The sequence below is a fragment of the Lissotriton vulgaris genome, chromosome 2_1 (genome assembly GCF_964263255.1).
Source record: "Lissotriton vulgaris chromosome 2_1, aLisVul1.2, whole genome shotgun sequence".
Classification (NCBI taxonomy): Eukaryota; Metazoa; Chordata; class Amphibia; order Caudata; family Salamandridae; genus Lissotriton; species Lissotriton vulgaris.
Window position 1 is genome coordinate 1,126,038,273 of NC_141687.1, and position 27,123 is coordinate 1,126,065,395.

Sequence of the window (27,123 nt, forward strand, 5' to 3'; positions counted from 1 at the left end):
GGTGTAAGACAATTCCAGCCGATTACATTCACTTCATCTTTCTATTCTGAACAGACACAATTTGTATAGTTCAGAATTTATGGCACAGCCCTCCCTGCACTGCCTGCATTCCTCATTCCATGAAGTTTATTTGTTCTGTTCTGATTTCATGCTGAATTATACTTCCAAAGGAATGCTTTCACTGTATTTCCTTCAGGGTGACATTATTGCATGCAGGAGTATTCTGAATCCTGCAGACTCTGGGTCATGTACTTAAGTTTTTATAGTCACAATGCCTGTAAATCACGATTTGAGACTGTAAAACACCTCCTCACAATGTTTGAAATCATTTTGTTCGATGGAAATATCTTTTTTGACTCATAAAATGGGGTTTGTGACTTTCCAAATTAGAAATTGGAGGTAGTATGAGAGAGGCTTTGCCCTCTTCTTTGCAATCAATCCACAAAAGAATGAACCAGAGGTTTGTGATCTCAATTGTGATTGCAAACTCAGGAAAAGTAACCACTTTTCAAGATGGATTGGTAATTCATTTGCAAATGGGAAGCTGTTGCCATGGACTGCTCCAATTTCGGAATTGTGCTGGTAGAGCTCCGTGAGAGCAGGTAGTGGGCCAAGGCTTCGAAGTTTGCTCTTCTATTGAGTGTTAATGGACAACGGCTAGTTTAAAAAAAAGGTTCGTGTTTGGACATTCAAATGCAGGGATGATGGCTATTCCTTGATGGTCACAATCCCTGCATTTTCAGCCATTGATGGGGGGTGCAAAATATGGCCTGCTGTTCATTAGACAGGTCTCTTTTCTACTCCCTGTTAATATACATCTTGCAAAGCACCTTATTATTACAGAGGCCACATCGCAAATTACATTCCTATTTGCAAACTAGTCAGTGTGCAATTTGCACTTCCATGGTCTGTGAAGGAAGGTAGTAAATTTGACCCTTTGGACTACCAGGTGTCTGGATTTCCCCTCAGCAGCACTATCCTCCACCATTTTCAAACCTAAACAGTTTTCCGAGTATCTCTAAATTTGCTAAATTGGACTTTAACATTATCCATTTTCGATGTTTCCTTTACCCAAATTACACATGGACTGGCTTTCTAGTGCATAAAAATTAACCCCCATGTATACAAAAAGAAAAGCAAACGTTGACAACAGGTGATGGCTTGAATATTTGAAGTAGACATGTGATAGACAGGGTTACTAGGCCATGGTGGAACTTTCTCATTGTGGAGCCTGCTACGTTTCTGTGAGATAGGAATAACAATCACATATGTGATAAGAGACAATTACACAGCAGAGGTGCCAGGGGAAATTAGGCAGTAAAGAGGTCACTAGGATACATCAAACAATTAAAATATCTTCATTTCTCCTCGTTATTCTGCAGCACCCAAAGAAAGAGGAAAATGCCTCTAAGGATTATTTTTGTGCTGGAAAGTGTCCCTTCCTGCACAAAAACAATCCAGCCTGAAATTATGGCATCCTTGCTCTATGATGCAAGGGTGCCTTTATTGGCGTTAGGCAGCACTTTGTTTACCAAAGCAGAGAGAGAGCAGGAATACGTCATATCTGAGTACATTCCTGCTCTGTCCCTGTCACATGGCACAGCACAGCAAATTGTCTTGCCGCACTGCACTGCATGACATTTTTATAAATATGGCCCTCAGTGTCGATCTTAGTGATCAGCACCACTGAAGGATCAGCAATGAGTCACCCCACCCACCACTTCCCCCTCACCCTAATGCCAAAGAGCTCCAGGCCTTGGTGCTGGCAGTAAAGGTGTGAGAGATGCTGCAGCACCAATAAAGTAATCATGCTGGTATTCAATAAGTGAATGAGCATTAAAGATCATTTTAAATCTAGTTTTTATCTTGTCACATCTTCTGTGCGTTCAAAGCCAGAGATAAAATGTCAGGTAATGTCTTCTATTAAATTGCTGCATATTCTGTTAACATGGTGATTGGTGTTTTCCAATGATACCTGCTTCAGAACAGTAGTGGTGGTGAGGGGAGAGGTTGGGTAAAAAAAAGAAAAGAAAATATCACTTACCTGCCGGCCCACCAGCCATCCTATTCTGTCAACCGGAAGCACACATGCTCCCAGACTCCACTAGCCAATCACAACTTGCTGTCACCAGCATGACAGCAGCTTTATGATTGGTCTGAGTGGCCTGGTTTGGTGCTCAGACATTGAGTGGGAGTTTGTGCATGTTCTCCACCCAGGCTGTGCAATTCAGCCGGGTGGAGAACATGCTAAGTGAGCATGACTGTTTGGCCTGTGCAAGATCACATGCCAAAGCGTCATGCGCACTTAAGTGCACCAACCACTCCTCCTCCTGCTGGCTGTGACGACAGTCAAGCCCACCCCCATACCAAAACTGGCTTCAGCACAAAAAAATAAAATTATACTAACATGGTGTTATTATCATTTTATTTTTCCTTTTTGCCCTGCTAAAAAGCAGTGGGGCAGTGCTCCTCTGCCTTAGTGGAGGAGCCGCCGCTCACGTTTTCCTTCTCTGACTGCAAAGCGTGAGCATTTTGTAAAGTGAACTAAGTAACAATCTTGCTGGGGTACAGGTATTGTGAAGGAAACGATTGCAGGATATCAATTTTTTTAACAATCAACAAAATTTAAATACCTGTAAATGAACTGTGCAAATTATTCAAAATGCATCAGCAGTTATTAAAGCACAAATAATGCCATTTTCAGCTTGATGGAAGCATAGCATTTAATACGATCAAAACAAATCAAGACACTTTACTTAGTGATGCACAAATGATAAGTATTCTTGAAACTCAATTTCCACACTTTATCATTTGTGTCAAATATAGTTTTATCAGTAAAACTGAATGAATGTGAAAATGTAGATGGCATTTTCAATAGAAAATGGGGTGTCTGTAAATGAATGTGCACTGCAAACCACAGAGTAGTGATATATGTGTGTGACGGTGTGCTCCTAAGTCCACCACCAGCTATAACCACACGTTTACCATTCTATTGCTTAATGGCTCATTTCCTACATTTGTTCATATTGTGGCTGAATTCCTCTTCTTGAAAAGTTTGCATTTTCCACAACGCCTATCATTTCACTGACGTAATATTGCTGGCGGCAACCCCCACTCAGTAAATTGTTCCAGTTCTAATGGCTCCAGGGTGCACATACGTCTCTGAAAACCACGTTGCACTGTTAAAATTGTCTTCATCTGCAAATGGCCACCTGTATTTTTCTGGTCTCTGTCTCTTGTTAATTCTTCTGAGCACATACACCAGCCAGCAGCAGCCCATAGACAAAAAGTGATGGTGAAGTGGTGCCAGGGGAGCCTGTTTTCCATCTGAAGCTTGCAGGCCGTGCCCCTGCTTCTCAGGATTCTGTTTCTTTGAAATCCCTTTATCCCGCATGGAGTCAGACACTGAACTCTGGGCCCCTGGATGCAGAGAGAAATCAATGGACCACTGCCCTGTGCTCCTGAACTCCTGCATCCTCCTCCAGAAATAGAACAATAAAAGGCATTCTGCATCCCTGGGCACAAACCTTTTGCAGCTGTGCCAAGCTTCTCTTACATTGTGTATAGTGACCCGCTAATGCGGGGCATGAGTGAATACACAGAGTGCATTAACTGCATTCACAATCTAGTGAATGGGGACACATTTACTAGGATATCATGCAGCTCAGTGCAGCAAGTCACCTTACTGCACTGCATGATAGGAAAAGGGCAGGGATGCTCTGTACTTAACAATATGCACCAATGTCCTGTCATTTGTCAGCGCTGGCGCACAATATGCTGCCTGACGCCAAAACAAACACCCTTGCATCATAGTGCAACAGTACCAGTATTGAAAGCAGGATTGTTTTTGTGAAGTAAGGGGCACCTTCCTGTCTACAAACAATCCCATGAGGCATTTTCCTGTTTCCATTTGTTATCCGAATGCAGCACACTTAGAAAGTAACAAAGCGAAATAAAGATATTTCTCCTCGTTCCGCCTCACCTGGGAAGGCGTAGCATTCTGATGTATTCCCAGGTCTATCAGTGTTGGTAAATCTAGGATGCATCAGAATCCATGAGTGGATGCATGAGAACACTCAAGCTCCACCCACGGAACGCCTTCCCAGGGTAGAGAAATGCAACACATTTATTTGCACGGCGTTGCGTTAATCTGGATTTATCAAGCCACTGAGAGCCACGCAATGTGGCCTTGTGTGGATAGATAAATCCTACTTAGGTTTTGAGTCACCGTGGCACAAGGGTGATGCAAAACCTACATAAAAATGACCCTAGGTCTGCTACCTGGCTTATGAGTGTTGGGACTGAAAGGGTAGACGACTTCTGCCCTGCTGTAAATATGTCGCTTCACCACATAGCTAGTAGCCTGCTGGCATGCCGCTATCATCCACTGACAATCTGTATTGCAACTGTGATCATCCCAGAACCATTGAGAATTTCCTGGAGTAACTAATGGAACCAAGAGTATTGTGAATCCATGACATAGCCATGCAGGAACAACATTTATGTATGTGTAAACAATACATTGCTTATCAAAAGCGGATAAAATTAATATTAATCCGCTAGTGAATTCCGGGCCCTTGCAGATAGCTGGACATGTGTTAGTTATTCTTTCTTTCACGTTTTTTTACCTCTTTTCCTTTGCATTACCCAGAAAAGCAAGCAAAAGCGCGACAAACTCTTTAAAGTGTCTGTGTGTACCTGAACACTCAACAGCACCGTCTTCATAAATACTCCATCCTTGAACGGTAAGCCATCCAGAATGCTTCAACCAACAGGTAACCAGACAGAAAACATTGGCCTATATCGGCCCCACTTTGAGGTGTTTTAATCTTGGGCTTGTTGCTTTTAATTTGAATTTCAAAGGGTAAAAATACCGGACTTTGATGATTTCCCAGTTTTTGTACTTGTCTTGACATGTAAATACCGACCAGGCTGAAAAAATATTGATCCGATGGCAAACACACCTATGGTCTGTGTGACTTGGCTCCATTTCTGAATCAATGGTTTGCCCAGCCTCTCCATTTCGCTTTTGCTTATCAGGATCTGTTTATAGCTTTTTACAGTCCCCTCTGTCCTGCTAGGCATGACCTTGCTTACTTTACGTGCCTTGCTGCATAGTTGGGTGCTTGATGCAGATTTTCGACACTGTGCTTAAGCATATTAGCCTTTCAGTCCACTCCCCCTTTTTGTTTGGTGTGGGAGCTTGTAGTAACTCTTCAAGGTACTCCTTGAGCGCCTATGGCTATGTTGTGCCCATACAATGTTATTCTCCCCTTGCATTCCTGTCCCGGATCTACCCCCACACTCAGTAGTAGGGACTGTGGTGGTCTCTCCTTCTATTCTTATGTTTGTGTGGGCTGGTGTGTGGTTTATCTGCTGAATGCCATCTGTTGCATCCTTTAGGACACTTCTAGATTTCTGTTCTCTCCTGATCTTAAGCAGCCCTCTTCTTGCCTCGTGGGTGTTTTCCACTTTTTGACCTTCTTGGTTCAGACCTTCCGTCCTTGGGTCTGTACTATCCTGGCTGGGGTCTACGAGTAACACCAAAGAGGACACAGGAGACTTAGATACTTTGGTGGGCAGCTCTAAACTGATATTTAGAAAAGCTGTGCAGTTCCTGTGAGGATGTGGGGGGAAGACAGGTCTTTCTTCATGATACCCTCACACACCCGAGAGGTGTCATGCTTCATCATCGGGCGGTTGCCCCTCATCAGGCTGGCACTTCAATGCCCGATGGGTTCCCGAAACCGGGGCTCTTTACAGGGGATCATTTGAAGAAGAAGCCGTAAGGTGCATGCGGGTGTGGGGGCTGAGTATTGCACAATGAGGTAAAAATTATTAAAATAGGTATAGAGCAGTCCTCTTGAATTAAATGTTAATAAACAAGGTAGCTCTGGACTAAATAAAAACAGAGTGTGTGCCCCTGTGTGGAAGGTGATGTTCCTGGTGGGCAATCTATTTGAAAATGATCCCAGGCAAAGAGCCCCGGTTTCGGGAGCCCGTCAGGCATTGCAGCGCCGGACTGAGGATACATTTCTCGATTTGCAGGGTAGGACGAGATGAGGAGCCTTGGAAGAACGGGATCAACGGTTTATGATCTGTCATGACGGTGAACGGGGGCCATATAAGTATCTGTGAAAGTGGCGGCATCCCCACAGGATCGCGATGGCTTCTTTCTCAATCTGAGACTACCGTTGTTCAGTAGGTACAAGGGTCCGGCTGGCATAGGTGACAGATGCCCACTCACCACAGTCTTGTTGTTGCACTGGGACGGCACCTAGGCCCGTGGGGCTGGCGTCGATCACTAGCTGGGAATCGTGTGGATCAAAATAGACTAGCGTGGGATCAGCAGATAGGCCAGCTTTCATTTGCTGGAACACCTTTTCCTGTTCTGGATCCGACGTCCAGTGGCTGATGGTTTTGGTGAGATCCCGCAGGGGGCCATTTAGGTCGGAGAGGTTACTGATGAAGCGTCCACAGTATGTGACCATGCCCAAGAAGCTGCTGACTCCAGATACTGATGTGGGGCCCTGCACCTCCTAGACATGCTTCACTTTGTCAGGGTCCGGGCCAATGCCTTTGTCCGAAAACCGACAGCTGAAGAAACTGATGTTTCGCAGCAGGAATTCACATTTTTCCCTGTGCAGGTTCAACCCACAGTCTTGAAGGCAGGTGAACACTGCATGAAGACTTAGGAGGTGTTCTTCTAGAGAGGGAGCGTGTACAAAGATATCGTTGCTCACGTTGAGCACTCCCTCCAGCACTTGAAGGACGGTCTTGATGATGTTCTGGAATACTTCCGCCGCACTTGAGATTCCAAAGTTGAGGCGAGTGTAGCACCAGAGACCAGCATGGGTTGAGAATGTAGTGAGCGGGCGGGAGTACGGGTGCAGAGGGATCTGGTGGTATCCGGAGTGGAGGTCCATCTTTGAGAACCACTTGGATCCTGCAAGTTCGCCAATGATGTTGTCTACTGTGGGAGTCAGGTGGCGCTCGTTTGATGGCAATGTTCGGGATCCTCATGTCCACACAGATGTGGACTCCATCAGGATGCTTTGGCTTCTTCATGACCACGATGGAGGACACCCACGGGGTGGGGCAGCGCACTCTCTCGATGATTCCAGCTGCTTCCAGGAGGCAGTGTTCGGCCTCGACTTTTGGGCAGAGGTGGAAGGTGATCATCCGGTGTCTGAGGGCTATTGGGGCCACTGACTTGTCTATGTGCAGTTGGATTGTCGGGCCTTTGAGACAGCCAATCTTCTCGAAGAGAGGTGTGAACTCAGTCAGCAGGCGTTCCAGGTCGTGGGCCGACACAGTGAAAGCAAAATGGATGAGCCGAAGGTCCTGTGCGGTGCGACAGCTGAGTAGGAATCCAGACCCTTCTTGTGAAACGTAGACTTTGGACCATTGGTGAATTTGGTCATGAGAGAGGTCAGCTTGGAAGACGCTGCATATCCTGAGCAGGGTGCAGGTGCCGAAAGTGTACACTTGGACGTTGGTGTTGCGAAGGGCTGGCAGGCTGGGCAGGAGCTGGTAGACGCTGGCAGCCATGAGGTTAATGGTTGCACCAGTGTCGATGAGCGCTGCTACAGGGAGGTCTTGCACTTTGACAGTGCACATGGGCGCAGCCTGCGGAGCAGGATGACAGGGAGTGTAGCAGGTGTACCACATGCACAGTTGTGGCCTCGTCTTCGTCCATGTCGCCGCCTAATGAGTCATCCGGGAGAGGCTCAAGTGTGCGCATGTGGAGAGGTGGGCCTTGCGGTTGCTGTTGTGGATTCAGGTGGCAGACCTTGGAAAAATGGTTGAGCTTTCCACACGCACTGCAGGGTTTCCCTTGGGCTTGGCATGCTCCGTCGTGTGGGAGCAGGTCGCCACACCATCCACAGAGGCGAGTCTTTGGACTTTGGAGCTTTGGGTCGAGGATCTTCTGGGCCTCTGTCGAGGATCATGGGTTTCAGGGCGGACTGCGCAGACTGGCTCCTCCTTGATGGCAGCAGTAGCCTTGAGTTCCATGTGGGCCGCCCTAGCTTTGGATAGTTCCTTGGAGCGTCCTAGGTCAGGATGTCCCTCATCGGCATGTTGTGTTCTTGTAGGACGCACTCACGCAGTTTAGAGGAGGGGCAGCCTTGAATGAATTGCGCTCGGATCTCATCATCCTCATCGGGGAGGGTGCACGTGCTAGCTAACTCCTTGAGGCGGGCGTAGAATGCATCCACAGATTCATCTGGAAGCTGTTTTGCCTGGCGGAGGAGGAAGCGCTCGTAATTTGGATTGGCGTAGGGCTCAAAATGATCAGTGATGGCGTTGCGCATCGTGGCATAGTTCCTTGGGGTTCCAGCTTCGCGGAGGGTCTTCGCTTTTTTGTGAATTTCTGCACCCCCCCAGGTGGAGGAACATGTGTCTTCGCCGTGGGGTGGGGATGTCAGCAGTGTCAAAGAACGTCTCTAAGCGCTCTACCCACGTCTTCCATCGCGCAGCTTGGGACGGTGGCGGTCTGGTGTTGGTGAAGGGCTCCAATGGCGGGATGGATGACATGCCTGCCAGCAGGAGGGCAGCGATGACAGGGCATTGTGTGCACGACTGGCAAGTGCAGGAGGGCGTAGGCACCACTTGGTGCAGGGTGCAGTAGCGTGCCTGTCCTGTGGCTGGAGACCGGTGACTTGAGGCAGTCTGGTCGGCGTAGGCCAGGTGGCTGGGCCTTGGCCGCGGAGGGAGGAGGCAGAAAGTGTCAGACAGGCGGGCTTGACCCCAGCGCTGAGGGTAGGGCACAGGCGGTCCTGGCAGGGAGCCTGGGCAGCAAGTGCAGATCAACAGGGGCCCCAAGGGTGGTAGGTCACGTGGGAAGAGGTAGCGGGCAGCAGTAGGGCTACGGGTGGAACACAAGTGCAAAGCGCGCTGCGTGAGGCGCAGGTCCAGTAGTAAATAGCTGGAAGGCCGGAAAGCTGTGGGGCCGATTTGCGCGGCTTACCGGGAGTCTGCGGCAGAGTCGTCAGGCACACGCATGCGCTGGTGAGCTCTGCAGACACTTGCTGCCGGGATCCAGGGACTCCCGCATGTGCGCACCCTCTAGCTTTGCCAGCAGGGATTTGAGCCGGGAGACAGGCTGGGCCGCAGGAATCAGGGCCAGAAGGCTGGCTGAGCTGCTTGTAGGCCACCAGGAGAGGTGCAGGCAGCGTTGGCTGCGTGGCAGGGGTGAGTGCCAGGCCAAAGGTGTGAGAGGCACTGCAGGAGTACTCACAAGGGGCAACGGTGTATTATTTAACAGCCAAACCACCTCATCGCCAGTGTACTATCCTGGCTGGGGCCGACAAGTAACACCAAAGAGGACACAGGAGACTTAGATACTTTGTTGGCCAGCTCTAAACTGAGCCACGCCCAGAGCCCTGGGCTATTTATTAGACAGATACACGTTGCGCTGGCGTACGTCGAGCCGACTCATTAGGCTACGCCTGCGGGGGTAGGTGGTGAAGCGGGACCACCCCCTAACACTAAGGGAGACATGGACTATTCCACTGTCTCCACAACATTACAGGTCTTAACTTTGCAGTTTCTTCTGGATATACATATAGGAGATCCAGACCGTTGAACCTACTTTGGTGGAGCCTCATGATGAAATGACTGAAACAAGGAAGGTCTGACTCTTCCTTCTCATCCCAGCCCATAGGAACCTCCTGTTCTTTCTGCCGGCTGCCCTGCTTCTGGGAGTTTTTGGGGATGTGTGGTCCTTTAATGGCACATCATGTGGGGAGGAGTTCAAATTTGCTTCTTTTCAATGGGCAGGGTGGTGCTTGTCTCACGGGATGAACTTGACACTTGATTTAAGGGCTAGGACGAGGAAGTATAACCACAGCAATGATATTACATTGATGCATATTCCATTTTAAATCCTAATAATTGACAGAAAATGTGAAAAAATTAAAGCAGTATTGTATTTCTCACATGATAAAGAGCGAGAACATGGACTGCATTTTTTGTTGTAGAAGTTAATAGGATGTGTTAACACCAAAACACAATGTTGCATCCTTCTCAGTTCGCGTGCCATATGCTTAAACATACATGTTTCTGCTTTGCTTTGGCAGCCTGGATCAAGCAGCAGTTCCAATGTAATGAAACTGCATTTATGGTTGAAAGATTATTTCTGCAGTTCATGATTTGGCGCAGACTGAGAGTGTTCAGAGGATTACCTTGCAAAACCTCACGCTTGACATGTGGTGCGTTTACGCTTGGTAGCCAAAACTGCTTCTAACACTGGGCTTTTGAATAGGAAATGTTTGTAATCTCCTTTTGAGTGAGTAGAAGAAGAAAGAGGAATATCTGGAGAAGAAAGAAAGAAAAAAACAAGCAGTGATTGAGGTGGGGAACTGAAGTGCACTGCTCTGCAGGGTAGTCAGGACACTCTGGTCTGGCCAGTGAGTCCATAAGACAGTGGAATCTGCCACATGTCAAGCTTGCCTTTGAAAGACTGCTTGGCTGAAGCAGACCAACAGGATCATACAGAGCCTGGCTGGTGTCCCCGGAGTACTGTAGCAAGGATGCCATGGGTCTTGGTGCAAGCAGGCACAATGTCCCTTTAACTGCTGCTTGAGTAGTGAAACACAGCAATGACCTGAATTCAATGCGCCCTGGTACCACTGCACCTGCTGCATCAATGGCAACTACCCCCAGGATATCCCACTAGCTTGCTAGCTCATCACAGGCTATGACCTCAGCTCTATTTGCAGAGGGCCACCTCCTCACCCATTTAGGACACTCTGGGCCTCATTTATGAGGAATTGGCATTGGGCAGCAATTCTGCACTACGCCAATATGAAACGACAGGAATGCAATGCGTTTATGAAATACGGCGCACTCCTGTCCTTTCCCTCTACACTGGCACACAATTTGCTGCCTAGAACTAATGTAGGAACCCATGTACCATGGACCAAGGGTGCCTCCATTGCAGACAGGATTGTTTCTGTGCAGGAAGGGGCACCTTCCTGCACTAAAGCAATCCTGAAAGGCAGTTTCCATCTTCTATGTGTGCTACAGAATGCAGTCACACATGGAAAGATGGAAACACTATGAGAAATACAAATATTTCTCCTTGTTATGCATACTCTTGGAAGACGTAAGGTTTTGTCGATGTTCCAGGTTTACATGATTAAGTAAAGCTGGGGCAGCATAAAAATCCATGGGTGTTGCATGGGAAAACCCACCACAATGCCCATGGAGCGTCTCCCTGGTGCAGAGTAAGGCAAGGTAGCAATTTTCGTTGCCTTGTCCTACTCTATATCATATATATGAGGCCAAGAGAAGCCATGCAGAGTGGCTTTGCGACGCCTCATAGATATGATTGAGAGGATTGTGCCGCCGGAGCATCAAAATAATTACGCTCAGACCGTGCATGCCTCTCATGAATAAGTCCCACTGTCTAGTCGATTTCTGAAGTCTTCACTGCTGTCGCGTTCTCGTAGGGCAATCATCATTATTACCTGGCAGCCCTGTAGCATTGAGGTAGCCATGTTAGAGGTTTTTTCCAACAGAGTCAGCTGAGGCTTCCTCTACTTGAAGCCATATAGTACAAATTGTGCTTTCCCCCACCAAATTAAGCATTATCTCATATTTTATATATAATCACTACAATTTGTACATGTTCCTATTTAAGAACGTGTTACAATGTACAATACGTGTGTTTGAAGAGCTCTGAAATCTCTGCAAAATATTTTTTTTAAACTGTGGCATCAACCGAACCGAATAGTCTGCTGTTCATCTGCTCCCTGCCAGAGCTGTGTATGGAAATAATGAGCAGTGGAGAAGGCAGCTTTAGCCTATGCACGGCTCTCCCGTTGCATCTGCAGTGAAAAGAGCCCCCTCTGCTGACAAACTTACCACACAAAATAAGTCCTTGTGAGACAGTTCCTACAGAGTTTGTCTTCAGTAATTGGAGGGTACTTCCTTGGTCATACCTCTGAGAGCACTGTTGCTACAAGCAGCTGGTGAAGTGCATTAAAAAAGCATGGGAACTGTGTTGCTGAGTGAAATGGGAGTGGGGTCAGTGTGAGTGTGGGGTTGGGATCACAGATGTGTCTAAATATAACAACATATTCTGTTACTATTTTGCTGATCTTTCACCTTCAAGTAATTGCATAAAGAATAGCGCACCCCATAAATGAAAATCAATGCGAGTCAAGCTAATAAGTAAGGAATACACTCTGCTGTTTTATGAAACAGCATTTGATTAATGTGATTACTGCAGAGGTCTCTGTGCGTAATTAGTGAACACAGAAGTGAATCCTGACTAGTGCAGTGGGGGATAGTGACGTGTATTTATTGTTCTACGAGGTCCCCACCTTATGACAGACACTACTACTGTGAATACGTAAGACATTATTTTAAAATTGTATTACGCACAGTATAACATAAATTTCTCCACAACGTGCAAAAACATTTAGGGGTCTATTCACAAAGGTAAATCTACAAATGTAGATTTACTGCTAGTAAATCTACTCTTACATTTTGAGTAACTTTACTACTTTTATCTATTCATAAAATCTGAGTATAAATATACTCATAAGTATAGAGTCAAATGACTATATCCTTGAAATAGAGGGTCGAGATAAATGTATAAAATTAAAGTTACTACTGCCAAAAAAGAGCACTTGTAAATCCAGCACCACACATGGGTAATCACTGATATTACAACACCCTCCCATAGAATATCATGTTGGTAGGGCTTAAAGTAAAACTCCACAGGAGATAATCTTACATTTCACTACATTATTTGAAGTAGTAAAAACTCTAAATAGTTTTACTTTTATGTTTAAAACAATTATCTGAAACAAAACAGAATGTTTATTTCATTTAACATATTTCAATAACTTTTTTAATTAGGAAGTAACATACCATTACTGTTTATTAAAATACACTTAAATTACCTTTGATCTATTCTGCACATCACTTTTAATAATCATTTCTTAATATAAAAATATATATTTTTACTTCAGGTGGAATTTTTAAGTTGTGTTGTGAAATCTCAAGCTGCTGCTTTGCACGTGTTGCACTCTTGTTTGTGTGATAGAAAATTTAACTCTTCTGGCATGTGCAGTTCTGTTCATTCTGAGAACAACATTTTCACTACTTCTGCATGTGATGTGCCTGCTCTCTATTTTAATGGTAGACTTTGCTACTTTTGTCTGCACTTCTTGTATGTGAGAAAGTTTGCCATACTACTGCCTGTGTTGTTGCATTTTAAGGATACTTGTACCATTGGCAGCGGCAGAACCTCTGCTAAGGCAGAGGAGTGTCACCCCCAGTGGCATAGCAAGGGGGGAGAGTCCACCCAGGGAGGCACTGTTTTTGGGGGCAGCGGTAGTCATGTCTGTCGCCTACCACCATCCCCCTGGCCCTGAGAACAAGTCGTCCATTAGCCGCCCCCGCCCCAGAACAATTCAGCCACCACCCCCCTGCTCTTACTAGCACCTGAGTGGCAAACCTATGGGCCAACCCGGGTGGCAGTATGTCTAGCTTTGCCACTGCTCAACCCACTGCTTTTCATAAGTGAAAAAAAGGAAAAATAAAATTATAATAATACAATTTTATTATCATTTTATTGTTCAATAGTGGCTCATTTCTAGATACGGGCGGGGCTGGGCAGTCCAGAGCAGGGGAAGGAGTTGTGGGCAGTCTCTAAGTGCATATGACGGTTTGGCCAGCCATCTTTGGATGGCCAAACAGTCATGCGCACTTAGCATGCTCTCCTCCCGACAGTATTGCACAGCCCGAGTGGAAAACATGCACAGGCTTCCACTCCCTGTCTGTGTGCCAAACCATGGAGCACAGACCAATGACGATGCTGCTGTCATGCTGGTGACAGCAGTGTTGGGATTGGCTTAGGGGAGCCTGTGTGCTTCTTGCTTCCAGGACTCGTCAGAAAGAGAAGCGGAGGAGAGACGATGGAGGAGAGGCGGTGGCTGTGAAGAGATAAATGTAATCTTTTTTTTTCTCCTCCCTATCTTCTTTGTCAACCCCAATTTGTGCCAGCCACCACTGACCATTAGTGTGTTGTCCATCTTCTTAACCCCTTCGGCGCTTATGACGGAACGGTTCCGTCACGTGCCTCGGGTGAGCTGTGCTAGTGACGGAACGGTTCCGTCACGGCCCGCTCGACGCGCCTGCGCGGCGCTGATTTCGCGCCTGCGCGGCACGTTCTATTGAGCGGGCGCGTTCGTGACGGAACCGTTCCATCACTAGCACAGCTCACCCGAGGCGCGTGACGGAGCGGTTCCGTCACAAGCGCAGGTGACCCGTGCGACCCCCCCCCCCCCCCCCCCCCCTAGCACTGCGGCGGAATTGCCGCCGCAGTGAAGGGGTTAATAATATGATAGAAGCTTCTTCTATTTAAACCTACGTTGTGTTTGAATCTCATGGGCGCACACGAATACAGACATCTACGTTAAAAGACTCAGAAAAACACACAAGCAGGTGAAAACACCCACACACGCTCACCCACACACAAACTCTCACATTCATGTATGACTAATCACATGAAAAGTATTATGTTTGGTCATTTTTCCCCTCTGAAGTAAACTGAGAAAGTCACTGCCAATTAGGCGGATTTACATTAATATAATCGCTTCTCTTTACCCAAATCTCTGCAAATGTGAACATTCGTTCATCCCTCGGCGCTTCCACGCTCGAGAAGAAGAATGAGGTGGCCCTGGCGCTTTAATTTAATAATGAAATTGAGGTCGCTTTTTCTCCTATTTTTCAAGCCTCTCAGTAAATGATGTCTAATTAGAGCAAGTAATTCGTATTTCATCTCTAAGTGCTAAACAAATAGGGCTCGGCGAAGGCTGGCTGAGAATGTCATATTCAGGGGGCACTAAGGGGAGAAATCGTTTTCTACTAATTAGTCCTGCATTGATATCTTTACTATAGTCAGTGCCTGTCCTCATTGCCACACTCCATCATCTACCTTAGATTCTAAACACTGTGCCCTTAGTGTGGAATTCATCATTATAGAGCCCCTAGGACACAGGATATACCTAAGGCAAAATGAAAGCAACAACACTTGAGAGCTGCTGTATTGTCAAGTTCAACGTTGTCACACACCTAAATCAATCAGTCAATCAATCAATCAGTCAATCTATCTATCTATCTATCTATCCATCTATCTTTCTATCTATTTATCTACCTATCTATCGCCCTCTATCTATCTATCTATCTATCTATCTATCTATCTATCTATCTATCTATCTATCTATCTATCTATCTATCTATCTATCTATCTATCTATCCATCTTTCTGTCTATCTAGCTATGCATATCCTTCCTGGAAAATTTCAGCATGATCTGTCAAGCGCGTGCCTAGAAAAGGCTGGGTCACTAAAAGCTTTTCCCCATGTAAGTAGCACACAGAAAATTAGACAACAGTGCAGAAAAACATGGCGGACCGGAATTACATCAAATCTGACAGAAAGCTAAATTTTTATCCAGAAAGCATGCTTTTTGTAATTTGTGATAAATATGTTCAGAGGTGTTTGAAAACTCAGGGCCTTGTTTAAGAGGAATTGGGGTAGGGCAGCGGCACAAGTCTTCTTGCTGCGTTGCCCTACACGAATGTGAAAGGGTAGGAATGCACTATATTTATGAAATACAGTGCATTACTGTCCTTTCCCCCTGTGCTGGAGCACAATTTGCTGCCTAGCGCCAATGTAGACCCCTTTGTTCCATGTTGCAAGGGTGCCTTCATTGCAGACAGGATTGTTTTTTATTTTTTTTTTGTAAATTTGTTTTTATTGTTGCCATCTCATGTTATACATCAACGGTTAGTCATTCTTCAATGCAGCGTCAACATTCAGCTGCAGTCAAGCAGTAGAGCAACTTTTCAAAGTTTTGTTTTTCTCCCAAACTCTTAACTTACTACTAAAAGGGTCAAGATATACGATCCGTGTCATAAATCAAATACAACATTGGCGTGAATAGAAGCATCTAAAGGCATTTTACATATTCACTAGCAAAAACAAGCCTGCCTGCATTTTCAGTTCATAGAGCCGTGTGCATTTCGCTGCTTCTAATGCCTTCTCCCTTGCTCCCCCCTACTACTCCATATCCTCGTCCTCCCCTGAGCTGTCCCCATCTTCATCTTCAGGCAGAGGCTCACAAATATCCCCCCTGTACGTGTTCCAAGGTGACCATATTTTGTTCCATTTGCGTGGATTAAGCCTCTGTTGGTAAATCGCCCTCTCTGTCAACATAAGCATGTCCATGTTCCTGCACCACTGAGCCAGGGTCGGGGTCTCCAGCGCCCCCCAATTTTTTGCGATATCCCGTTTTGCCAGCATCATCCCAATGATCACCCATCGTTTCCCATGCAGTGGCAGGTCGGTTGGGCCCCACACATTCAGTAGGCAAACCCTAGGGTCAGGTGTGAACGAGTTCTGTAGGGTCTGACTGACCGTGCGTGTTACACGCCTCCAGTAATCTTGTATATTAGGACAGGCCCACAAAGTATGGAACAGCGTACCCTCCTCCCCACAATTTCTTAGGCAGTATGGGTGTTCCGCCCTGTGGATTTTGTATAGTGTCGTGCGGGTGTAGTAAACCCTATGTAATACTTTAAATTGGACCAGTCTAAGTCGGGTGGATATACCCGCCTCCCTGGGCGACGCCAATGCTGCGTTCCAGTCCGCCTCATCCAGGTCCCCTATCTCATCCTCCCAATTTTCTTTCAGCTTCTCCAGTGGATCCGGTAAGTTGTTCAGCAGTTTACGGTAGGTGAGGGAGGTAGCACTTGCCTCCATATAGTCCGTAAGCAGTCGGTCCTCTAACGGAGCAGACTCCGGAACCGTCACACCTGGCTCTAACACAGACATGAGTGCGTGCCTAACTTGTACATATCTGTATGTTTCAGTCACCCCAAGATCGTACTGCTCCCTCAGGGTCGCAAAGGAGAGCACGCCATCTCTCGTCCATAGATCGCCCACCGTGGAGATTCCGATGTTATCCCATTGGTCAAACCCTTTACAGCTGCGCAGATTACCGAGGGCCTTGGCATCCCATAGTGGTGTGAGTTTGGTAATCACTCCCTCCCAAGCAAGCCGCCTCTGAGCTTTATGCCATATAGACACCGTGTGTTTGGTAGGTCCTTCCAGCTTCCTCACCATTCCCTTGTTGTAGAGCGGGGCCAGGAGGGTGTTCGTGCCCAGTTGACGTCTATCCGCCAGGTAGGCCGGGTCATCCTGTGCACCATGGATCCACTGGTTGATCACCTTAAGGTGAGCTGCCCAATAGTACAATTCAAGGTTCGAGAGCGCTATCCCCCCGCTGTACCAGTCTCTAATCAATTTCAAATGTGCTACCCTGGCCGGCTTGCCTCCCCACAGTAGGCCTGACAATTGTGCCGACACTTGGCGGAAGAACGATATTGGGACCATCGCCGGCGTGTTTTCCAGGACATACAGGAAGCGAGGCAGCGCCATCATTTTGAAGAGCGCCGCTCTACCTAGCAATGTCAAGGGGAGGGTCTTCCAGTGGCGCACGTCTGCCTTCAGCCTGTCCAGCAGGGGCTTAAGGTTCAAGTCCAGAAAGGTCGCATGTTCCCTTGTAATTTGAATCCCCAGGTACTTGAAGGAAAGGGGTTCTATGAGCAACTGGCAATCCGTAGGTAGGACCGGAGGATCGCCCTGTACCATATAGAGTATGGACTTGGACCAATTAAGTTTATACCCTGAAGCTGCGCCGTGTCTCTCACACAGTGCCAGTAGGACGGGAATACCATTCGTGAGGTCTGTGAGGTAAATGAGCATGTCGTCAGCATACAGGGAAACCCTATCCTCCCAGCCACCTCCCCACTGTATGCCCTTCAGCAGCTGGGTGGTTCTGATAACCGTGGCCAGGGGTTCCAGCACTAAGGCGAATAACAGCGGCGAGAGCGGGCATCCTTGTCTCGTGCCCCTCGCCAGCGGTAGCTCCCTCGAGATATGTCCATTGGCCGTCACCCTTGTCACGGGGTCGGTGTACAATAGCCTGACCCATGATATGAATTTCGAGCCAATACCCATGTGTTCCAGGACCGCAAAGAGATAGCGCCATTCTACCATGTAAAACGCCATTTTGGCATCCAATGACAGCACCGCTGCCGGCTCCGCCAACTGTGGGGCGCGTGCTCGTACCCCGTGCAGCCGTCGCAGATTCAGCGCCGTACTCCGGTGAGGCATAAAGCCCGACTGGTCCGGATGAATCAGGTGCGCCAGATGGGGCAGCAGTCTAGTGGCCAGTATTTTTGCCAAAATTTTACTTTCGGCGTTAAGGAGGGAGATTGGGCGGTATGATCCGCATTCTTCAGGGGGTTTGCCGGGCTTCGGTATTGCGATTATAGTGGCCGTGCGCTGATCAGGAGGTAATTGCCCCCGCTCCTGGCATTCCTTGTACATATGGAGTAAGGGTGTGGACAGCGTTTCGGACATGATCTTGTACCATTCGATCGGCACTCCGTTGGGGCCCAGCGCTTTCCCTGGGTGTAACGCTGCTATAGCTACTTGTATTTCTTCGGCCGTCAGGTCCGAGTCAAGCTCGTCCCGTTTGTCCTGGGGGAGAGTACGGGTAGGTACTCCTATGAGAGATCCTTCTGCCATCTCCCGCGTGACCTCGAATTCAGGGGAATATACAGAATGGAAATGGTCTGCCAGGAGTTCCACTATTCGTGCCGGACTGGTATGTATCACACCTTCTGAGTCTTTCAGTTGCAGTATGGCCCTCTGTCCTCCCCGTTTTTTTTCCAACCAGGCCAGGAGTTTACCTGCCTTATCGCCTACGTCATATATCCTACTCGTTGTTGCTGCCATACTGTCCACTACCTTGCGGCGCACATGGTCAGTATGACGCTGCTGACACAGTCGGAGCGCGTGTTGTGTAACCCCAGTTGGGTTCCTCTCGTGGTCCTGTGTTGCCCTGGCAAGTTGCTCCTCTAGATCTAACAATTCCTGACGCCACGTGTGCTTATGCTGTGTGATAACAGAGATTGCCTGCCCGCGAAGAACCGTCTTGTATGCTTCCCATAAGGTTGTATGTGATGCCACCGACCCTGCATTTTCGGTGAGGTAAGATCTCGTGCCCCTTTTCAAAGCCTTGGCTATAACAGGTTCTCTAAGGTATCCCGGGTAGATAGGGTAGATGCGTCTATGGGTTCGTTCCTGACTGGAAAGAGTCAGTGTCAGCGGGGAATGATCTGAGACCCCTCGCGGTCTGATTTGAGTGTCAGTGAAATTGAGGAGGCCCCCCCCCAGCGTGAGGAAGTAGTCAATCCGTGATAGGCTATCATGGACTGCCGAATAGTATGTGTATTGCCGGTCCTCTGGGTGAAACTGCCTCCATATGTCTACTAAACCCTGTGCTTCCATGAAGTCATGCAATCTGGAAGGCCCTGGTGTTTGTGTGCGCACAGGGTAGCGGTCTAGGGAGTTGTGTGCCACCGCATTAAAGTCACCCCCCATGATGAGATCCCCCTCTGGAAGGTCCAACAAAAATTTTCCCAGTTCTGGGAGGGCTATGGTGTGCAGTGCCGGTGGGATATACACCGAGACCACGTTGAGCGGCTTCCCCTCCCACTGCCCATGTATCGCCGCGAAGCGCCCCTGTGTGTCGATGCTGACGGATTGGGTTATGAACCTGGACGAGCGGTGCATTAATATCCCTGTACCCCGGGACCCCTTAGTAAACTCAGAGTGGACAATCATGCTGTAGCCTTTCCTATCTAGGGCCCGTGTCGCTGTGCCAGTTAGATGCGTTTCCTGTAGTAGGACCAAGGCGGGATTCAACCTCTTTATGCTCTGTCAGACCAACCCACACTTTATTTTGTCTCCGAGACCCCTCATATTCCAGGACATGAGGCTCAACGGGGATGCCTGCCCCATACTAGCGTCCCCCCCACCATGCTTGGATGAGCGGAAAGTTAGTCTGTGCTCGCAGAGAACCAAGCAGCTTGTTAAGTGAGCATGTGTGCTGTGCCGCGATACTGCTACTCTACGCGTGTGTGCCCCATGGTACCGTTCCTGACCCTGCGTATTAACTAAAAACCAAAGACACATCCTACCCTCAACTCCCCCCCTCCCTGACCCCCTGCTCAACGGACTCAAAACTGCCCGCCCCCCCAACTCAGCAGAGTGCCTGACCCCAACCCAAAACATAGTACTTGCTCGCTGGGGTGAAGGACTCTCCGGAGTCAGCGGCCCCCTTCCTCGGCCGCGGAGGCCCTCAGTCCAGTGTCCAAGGCGGCACTGCCGGTCGTCGTTGCAGTCAGTTCAGCCAGACAATAGCAGTGAATCACTGTTCCCCGTCATCGCCCTCCTCCTGAAGTTCAGTCAAAGGGGAGAGTACCTCCGCATCCTCCCCGGTGGATTGTGAGCCCGGTCGGGATCCAGCATTACGGTGTTTGTTCTGCCTGTTGGAGCGACAAGGGAGGCCCGCCGTCCTCCACCCCTCCAGCCATTCCTGCGCCATCTCCGGGGAATCAAAAAACCAAGTTTTATTGTCTGCCACAATCCGAAGCTTGGCCGGAAAAAGCAATGAATACGGGATCTCCCTGGCTCTCAGTTCTTTCTTTACTTCGAAAAAAGTTCTCCTCCTCCGTGCGACCTCGGCTGTGTAGTCCGGAAAAAAGGCCAGCGTAGAGTTCTGGATCCTAATAGGGGGTGAGGTCCTCACCGCCTGCAGGATGGCGTCCCGATCCCTGAAATTAAAGAGTCTCGCTATGATCGGCCTGGTGTTAGCGCCCGTCTTCTGGCGTCCTCCAGGGACCCTGTGTGCCCTCTCCACTGTGAAAAAAGCGGAGAGTCCTTTGGGCTGTAGGTTCTGCTTGATTAAGTTCTCTACATACAGGTCCATCGCCCTCGTGTCTTCCGATTCCGGCACACCTATTATACGGATGTTGTTTCGCCTCGAGCGCCCTTCCTGGTCATCGAGCTTGTCACGCAGTTCCTTATTCTCCTTCGAGATGCGTTCCATACTAATCTGCAGCTCCGACACATCTTCAACCAAGGACTTGGTCACCACTTCCATATTATTCACTTTCTCCGTCATCTTATGGAAGTCCGCCCTTATTAGTGTGATTTCGGCTGAGATCGACCCCACCGTGTCTTGCACTTGCGTGAGGGCCAGCATGACATCATCCAGGGTCGCCTTCTTGCCCCCCGCCGCTTCCGCAGTTTTGCCCGGCTGCGATTCGGCGTCCGGCGGGGAGGAGACGGGCTTCTCATGTGCAAACCGGTCAAGGCGGGACTGCGCCGCTCCGTTTTTCGGCCCCTTGCCGGCCATCTTGGCAGCGGGGCTCGCCAAAGGTGAAGGTAGCCGGTGTCCCAGTCCCTTGAGCCGGTGCACCTGTTCGTTTGCACTCACACCTGGTTCCACTGGGGCAGACCCACTCGTATCTCCCCCGGATGGCCACGGGGCACAGTCCAAGAGCCCACGTGGCGTTCAGTGGTTCGGCGTGGCCCCTGAGAGTCGCTTCTGGTCCAATGCGATAACTGGTGACAATACTTATCACAGGGTCCCTCTACTCTGTCGCCGCTCCTGCAATGGCCAGCGGGAACGGCGGGATGAAGCTGCCAGCGGAGGATTAGACCCAGTCGTGGGGCGGTCGATAGCCTTTTTCCCTTGGAAGAGCGTTCGCTGCTCCTCCCCAACACCTCATGTGCCGCCCCTGCTCTGCGGCCGTCGAATCTCCTGCCTGGTACCCCTGGTTCTGTTGTACGGCCGTGGCACTGGCAGGTAAGTCGGCCCGGATCCGAGGAGAAAGTCCCGCGTGGACGAACCCCAGCACCCGGAGTCAGCTCTGGGAGGAGGCACCACAAGGTCCAGTGCCCGCCCGGGCTCCTCGCAACGCTATGCGCCCCTAGTCAGTGGAGGGGCCCAGGAGCTATACTTTGGTCTATTTAGCGGTGAGAGACCGTCCCCCGTCTGTCCCAGCGCTCCGTCAGCGACGCCGGGTCCGCAGCGCCTGAAGCAGGGCTTTCTGCGTGACCCTAAGATGGCGGTCACTTCTCTCGATGTCGCCGCTCTGAGCGCTTCTTCCCGCCCCTGTAGGCTGTCAGGGTAGTTCTCCTCCTCACCTCGGATGGGTGCCTGGGCTCGCACTCTGGGCTCTTGAAGTCCGGTGGCGCTATCTGGACGCCTAGGGTTCCCCTTCGTCATCGCCGGCCGCGGGCGGGCACTTCCGGTGTCCCTCTGCCCGGATCAGTACACTTCCTGCCGGGTCAGCGGTGCAGTCTACTCCCCGGCCCGGATGCTCCACACAGGCCCACACGGGGTCCGCTCAAAACTGGACTTTCCGACCTCGGATTAGAGTCCCGCTAGTCTGTGTCTCTGCCGCCCGGTCCTGGGCTTCGTTGCCTTCCCGCCTGGGAAATTTTGTGAACGGATAGGTGGTCGGATTTCTTAGGAGGCCGCTTCAGTCACGGAGCTCTCCTCCTAAGCTGCCGCCATCGCCGGCTGCTGGCCACGCCCCCCGACAGGATTGTTTTTGTGCAGAAAGGGACACCTTCCTGCACAAAAACAATCCTGAGAGGCATTTTCCTCATTCTATGTGTGCTGCAGATTGCAGCACACATAAAAAGAGGAAAAAACAAGGGGGAATGAAAAAGTTCTCCTCGTTATGCCTACTCTGGTGGGGCGTAAGGTTTTGGTGCTGCCCCACATGATTTTGTAAATCTGGGGCACCATCAAAATTCATGGGTGTTGCATGGGAACACCCACTGCAATGTCCATGGAATGCCTCCTTGTCGCAATATGGCAACGCAGCACTTTGCGCTGCCTTACTCCACATTTATGATGTCATGCAAAGCAACGCAGGGTGGCTTTAAGTCACCTCATAGATATCATTGAGAGGCCTGCGCCACAGGGTAGGGATGACCTGACACCCTAGCTCTTGGGGTGACTGAGGCCAAACTGTTAACAAACATTCTATGTTGCAATCCAACAAGAGTACTGAGAGGACTAAAGGAAAATATTTTAAAACCTGGTCAAGTGCTGCATTACTTTTCAAATCCCCCCGCCACCGTGGTTTCGGACCAGGGCTTTGGGGGTCATCCCATCTTTATTTATTTGTTTATTTATTTTGGGGTGGGGACATGTGTAGGACCTTCTCCCTAAGGCATCCTTTGGCCCTTGAACACTATCCAATGGAGCCCAGTATGGTGTTGATTGAGCTCATGACCCTACCCCTGACCCCTCTGGGAGGAAATGAGAGAAGGGACCCCCTCCCCCACAGTAGTGGTGTAGTTGCCCACTCTCCGTGCCAATGAATGGGGTAGTGGGGGGAAGGCTAGCCACAAAGTGCTGGTCCCGCTGCAGATGGAAGCAAGAGGCAAGCTGCTGCCTTAGATGAACAAACTTTCAACTTCTACTGAAGAATTTAGGCAAAAGACTGCCAGATGCCGATTGTTGGCACATTAAGAGCAGAGCACGACACTCATTAATTATTTCATCTCCCTGGCTTGGAGCACTGCATATTGCTGTAAGGGGGGCTCAAGCTGTACACGTTTTCTTTGTGGTGCTACAAGGAGTGGTAGAGGAACCACCAAAGTTTATAAGGAAGTATTTGGGGGCTGCAAAAATGCAACAGAACCCATTCGACTAACTTAAACAAACTGACCCTAAGTCTCTTGGGGTCAAGTTGGAATGAGCCCCAGGAGAGGTTTGTGCCATTTCCAAGCACTCTTAGGGCTAGAGCATTTGCTCATGATCTGGAGTACAGGCCTGGTCACCTTGTGGTTGGTCCTATGGCTGTATTATGTGGTTTGAAGTGTGTTAAAGAAAGACTCAAAAACATGTTTGTGTTTTTTTGATTAGCAGTGCTTCATTTAAATATGCACTGTGGGGGTACAAGTTATAATTAATTCAATGAACTATAACTGGCTAAACAAAGGTTGAAGGGACATTACTTTTAGTTGTCAATCTCTGACATAACCTAATAATCAGAAAAAACACTGAAATTGCTATACTCCCATTACCATGACTAGAGAATCTGGATTTCATTAAAGACACAGAGGCTCACATTATGCATAAACGTTTAATGCAGTCTCTAAGCAGCCGCTTACAACATAGTTAAAAGGTTCCATAAAAGAACATTCAGAATAAATAAAGGGCATGATCCAACAAGAGTCTGCCTCTTTTAAATGTGGAAATACAGAGAAGTCCATAGAAGAAGAGTAAACTTCAAAAAATATCCAAAAGACATCAGAAGAACTTCAGGCAGAAATATCCGAAGAAGGTAAAACTGTAGAAGGATCCAATCATCTCCGAATTAAGAAGGATTATCTGAAAAGGAGAAAAAACATAAGTTTGGAGCAAGCCAAATCAAATAAAAGACAATAACATTGTATCATAAAAAAATATATAAAACAATATGTTAGAACTGTAAGCCAGATAGTAAAAGGTAATACAGATTATTGAGGTAAAGCTGTAAAAAATAGTAAGTAAATAAAAGAACATGTCCCAGGGAGGGATGGGTGGGATAATGTGAGCCTTTGTGTCTTTAATGAAATCCAGATTCTCTAGTCATGGTAATAGGAGAATCGCAATTTCATTACAAGAACGGAGACTACATTATGCATGTTGGTAGCTTTGTAAAACCACATCAGACATATGTTCTATAGGCTTACAGTAATGTCGAGCAAAGGTACTAGCTTTCGACCAATCAGCAGCTTTAAGAATATCATCCAGCTTACCACTAGACCAGAGAGATTTGCTGGCCATGACACCTCTAAGAGAGTGAGCCTGAAACTTACGTAAATCAATACCTGCTAAGCTCATAGCTGTCTTAACCCATCTAGAAATGGAAGTAGAGGAAATAGCTTTATGAGGTCTAACAAAGGAAATGAGTAACTGATTTACATCAGGGGGTCGAAGAAGTGACATTCTGTGATCATACTCTCTTTAATAATCAACAACAGAAAGTTTAGGACAAGAGTCAAAGCGAGGATAGAAAATAGAATCGGACATAGTCTTAGTTCTTCTATAGATTTCAAATTTCACACCAAACATGTTATAGGACCTATTAGAAATCTCTAAAGCTTTAATATTGGAGACTCCTCGACAGGAAATAGGACATAGAAGAGTGGCAAGTTTGATAGAGAGACATTTTCTGTTAAGAAAAGTGTTATCAGGCCAACTAGTGAAAAGATCTAAAAATAAGTTAACATCCCAAAGAAAATCATACTTTGGTTTTGGGGGTCTTCTTAGACGAATGCTCTTCATAACTTTACAAATGATAAAATTTTTACCTACCGTTTTATCATTCACAAGAATATGACCAGCAGATATAGCTTATCTATAGCAATTGATGGTTCTATAGCTAAGACCTCTGTCAAATTATTCACAGAGAAAATTAACTATGTCAACAATAGGTGCTTTAGAGGGATCAAGGTTCCTTTCCACGCACCAACGAACCCAGGCCCTCCAAATGTTGTTGTATCTGTAGTGGGTACCAGGAGACCATGATTCCGAGAGGAGAGCTGAAGCTGTAGACGAAAGTCCTGAGATCTCGTTTGATCTCCTGACACTTTCCAAGCAAGAAGGTCCAAACTCCCTGTCTGGATTAAAGGATGAATTCGGCCATCTACGTCTGTAAGAAGAAGATCCAGGGAAGGGATTAGGAAGGGAGTATCGCAAGCCAGTTCCAGAGCCGTCGGGAAACAAGCTTGAGAAGGCCAGAAGGGAGTTACTAGAACAAGGGAACATTGTTCGATTCTCACTTTCTGTAAAACTCTCTGGATCATGGCAAAGGGGGGGAAAGGCATAAGCCTTTAGTTCTTTCCAGGATTGGAGAAAAGCGTTCACAGCTAGAGTTCCCGGATCGGGCATCCAGCTGAAGTAATTTTCCAGTTGAAATATTAGTCTGCTTGCGAAAAGGTCTATTTCCAAGGGTCCCTAAACCTTGTTCAGGCAGTTGAAAATGGTAGTGTCGAGTTTCCAATCGCTGTGGTCTATGAGAAATCTCGAGTTCCAATCTGCTGAGATGTTGGTCTTCCCTGGAAGGTATTCTGCTTTCAGAGCAATTTTGTGTTTTAGACAGAACATCCAAAGTTTTTGGGCCAGATTCGAGAGGTCCGCAGACTTGGTGCCACCTAGACGATTTATATAGGCCACTGCAGACATGTTGTCCATTTTTAAGACTACAGACCTTCCTTGAAGGGAGTGTTTGAAACTCATCAAAGCGTAAAGACCAGCTGTGAGTTCCAAGTAATTTATGTGTTGAGAGGATTCTTCCAGAGACCAGGTTCCCCCGGTGTTCTGGTCAAGAAGGCAGGCTCCCCAACCGTGCAGGCTGGCATCAGACTCCAAAACGAATTCGGGTTTCGAACCGAAAATCGCCAGGCATCCAGGTTTTCTAGCCACCAATTCAGTTTCAACTGGACACCCAGGTCTAGTGAGATGTGATCTTCGTACCAAAGACCGATTCTTAGGGCTCTCGCTTTCACTCTCTGGAGGGCTCGATAATTCAGAGGCCCAGGAAAGATTGCTTGGATAGAGGAGGAGAGAAGACCGAGAAGTCTGGCAAGTTCCCTGAGGGGAAAGTCTACTAGTTTCAGGACACGACGAATTTCTTTTTTGATTTTGGTAACTTTTTTGGAAGGAAGAAGAAGGAGACATCTGGATGTGTCCACAGTGAAACCCCAAAATTCCATCAATCTTGAAGGAGTCAAGACTGATTTCTCTTTGTTGATGATGAAACCTAAATTTTCTAGAAGGTTCATAACTGTTTTTAGATCTTGAGAGATTGGAGAAAGATCTTGAGACATAATTAGAATGTCGTATAGATAGATGATCAAACGGATTCCTCTTTCTCTTAGAAAGGAGGCGATCGGTCTCATGACCTTAGTAAAACACCAAGGGGCTGAAGAAAGTCCGAATGGAAGGGCTTTGAACTGGTACAATTGATCTTTCCAAAGAAATTGGAGAAAGGGTTGATGTATTTCGGCCATAGGAATGGTGAAGTAGGCATCTTTCAGGTCTAGTTTTACTAACCAATCTCCTTCCAAAAGGAGATCCCTTAAGAGATGAATTCCCTCCATTTTGAAGTGTCTGTACACCAAAAATCTGTTGAGATGTTCTAAGTTTATAACGGCCCTCCACCTTTTGTCTTTTT